This window comes from Condylostylus longicornis, unplaced genomic scaffold (genome assembly GCF_029603195.1).
Source record: "Condylostylus longicornis isolate FDR11 unplaced genomic scaffold, ASM2960319v2 ptg000055l, whole genome shotgun sequence".
NCBI lineage: Eukaryota > Metazoa > Arthropoda > Insecta > Diptera > Dolichopodidae > Condylostylus > Condylostylus longicornis.
Genome location: NW_026578024.1, coordinates 1,658,551 through 1,661,071, shown reverse-complemented (window position 1 = coordinate 1,661,071; position 2,521 = coordinate 1,658,551).

Genomic DNA, 2,521 nt, shown 5'->3' with positions numbered 1-2,521 from the left:
GGTGTGCGGATATTTTACTCTTTTCATGTTTTTACTCCCCTCAATACTTCCTTCACATCCCTGTTATACATTTTTCGGGTTGGAGCGTTCTGCGGAGCAAACAGGATTTCTGTCTACCTTTTTGAAAAACCATTATACATTTTTTTCCCGTAATAACAATAATCTTTTTTTTTTACCTTTTAGCATATATTCAATCATCTTCCTTATTGTATACGTGTATAATATTTTCAGAGAACATCAATTGAAAGATGCAGGAAAATTTGTTTGCAATAAATTTTCTCGTCATATCAAAATACCGTTATTTAAATATTATATTAAGGGAAAAACAGGAAAACGGTAAAATTTTTCCATCAGTTGCGAATAACAAACATGGAAATTATATTTGATTGCTTCTTTCTCTTTTCATGCCTTTGCTTTGGTACGCTGGATGTGTTCATCATTTTTTCTTATCAGGTTGTATTGGTACAATAATGTTTGTGATATTTGTGTATATTTGTTTTATTAAATGTACACTTTTCTTTATTCTCGGAATTTTAGAACAAAATTGAAGCAATCTTTTTTATAATATTTACATTTTTTCTTCAATAGATTTCTTTTTAAACGTTACGGTAGTTTAATTCTTATTTATATGTGAATTTAATATAAAGTAATCAGTTATACAATATGTGGTCAATAAGTTTTACAAAAAAGAAATGTATTAGTAATGGTTAAAGTCTCGACTATGTTATTTGTTTTTATTTGTCACATTATAGCGAATATCAGTACTCTAGCAACAATCTGTACATGTAATAATTCTCAAATCTTTACTATAACTAATTTAGTGTTTCATTTTCTGCGTTATTGTAATAAGAAAACTTTTTTGGTTCACTACGAAAATAATACTAAGTTTAACATTAGCTAAATGAAACAAAGCAAGTATTTGTATTTTTAAAATTCTGGCAAGGGCACTTATTTTCCATTGTGTCGGAATCTTTAATTCTTTCGATCTTTATAAATAGTATCACAAATATTGTAAATTTGAAAACTTAGTGATCACACTTTGTATGAACAACTTAAAATTGACTATTTACAAACTTTTTTTTGTTTTTATTTGATGAAATTTTATTTGTGATATTTAAAAAAAAGGGAACAAAAAATTCACGTAAAAAGGATTTTATATGCCAAATTGACGTATTTATGTTAGAAAAACATACAAATTTTCGCGTATACATCGTGTCTATTTCGCAGCATTACAAATTTTTTTTTTTCCAAGATTTTCTTGTCGAGAATTTTTTCTATTTTTTTTCAAAATTGGAACAGCATAATATTTTTTTTTTTCATATTATTATCATCATAGACAAGAATTTATATCCTGTTTAAATTATGTATGTTTTTTAAAGAAAAAATAATGAAGTAAAATTTACCTACCGATTTATATGAAATAAATTCATTTTAAATTTAAAATTATGTTTGCAATTCCAAAGGACTTTACTTTATAATATTATTATTCCAAGGATATCATTATTGTTATAATAAGTATAGAAAACTGATGATTTTTATATTTGTATTCGGGTATCATTTTCATAATAATTGTGTGTACTCACATGTATGGTGTACTTAGCTAAAAGAAAAGAGAGGACGATTTATTCAAATAATAATAATAATGCTAAAATAATTGCCATAAATCCAATAAAAGTCGAATTTATACAGCCAATGTTTGTAAAATAAGAGTGTTTCTATGATTAATTTTCAAATGAAAGTAAAGCATTACAAAGGCTGTCTGACTTGTCTTTTAAAATTTGGTTTAGAACTTGAAAATTCTTAAATTGTTGCTAAAAACTCACTCAATGTTCTTATAATAGTAATTACTCTGAGCTGTTTACAACATTCATAAGCCATCTGTTTGCTCAAATTTACCGGGCTTTATTTATTTTCTGAAGATGTGCTGCACTTCCACTTTTAAAAAGTTTATGAACGTTAATATAATTTCAATATCGGTTTTTTTTATACGTATAAACAAGCACATCTTACACACATATTGTTACTCATTATTATTTAGGTGAAGTTCATGAATTTATAACCCTATAAGTATGCTTTTTTTCAAATTTAAAAATAAAAAGAAAATTATTTGGCAAAGATAAAAAAAAAAATTAAAAAATTATTGTTGGCAAAAAAAAATATGAGACACAGTAATGTTCCTTGCTGTTTTTGTTTTATTGCCTTAAATATTTTGTATCAAATATGAGAGACAGGCAAAGGAAAAATAATAAAAAGTTATAAAAAATGAGAATAAATTGCAGGCCTATACACTTTTAATGAAATTTATGACTAAAATCAGGCCAAATTTGTTTTTTGTTTGTAAAAAAAAAATTTGTATAAAATTTTTAAGACGTACGTACCTTCATTGAATACAAAAGTTATCAAAATATTTTAAAATATGTTATAAGTGGTATGGTTTTATTAAGAGTTATTGTTCGTAAGATAGGAGAACTATGAGAATTTTATTTAAAAAATTGAGCGGTCTTTAAGGTAAATTATTGTT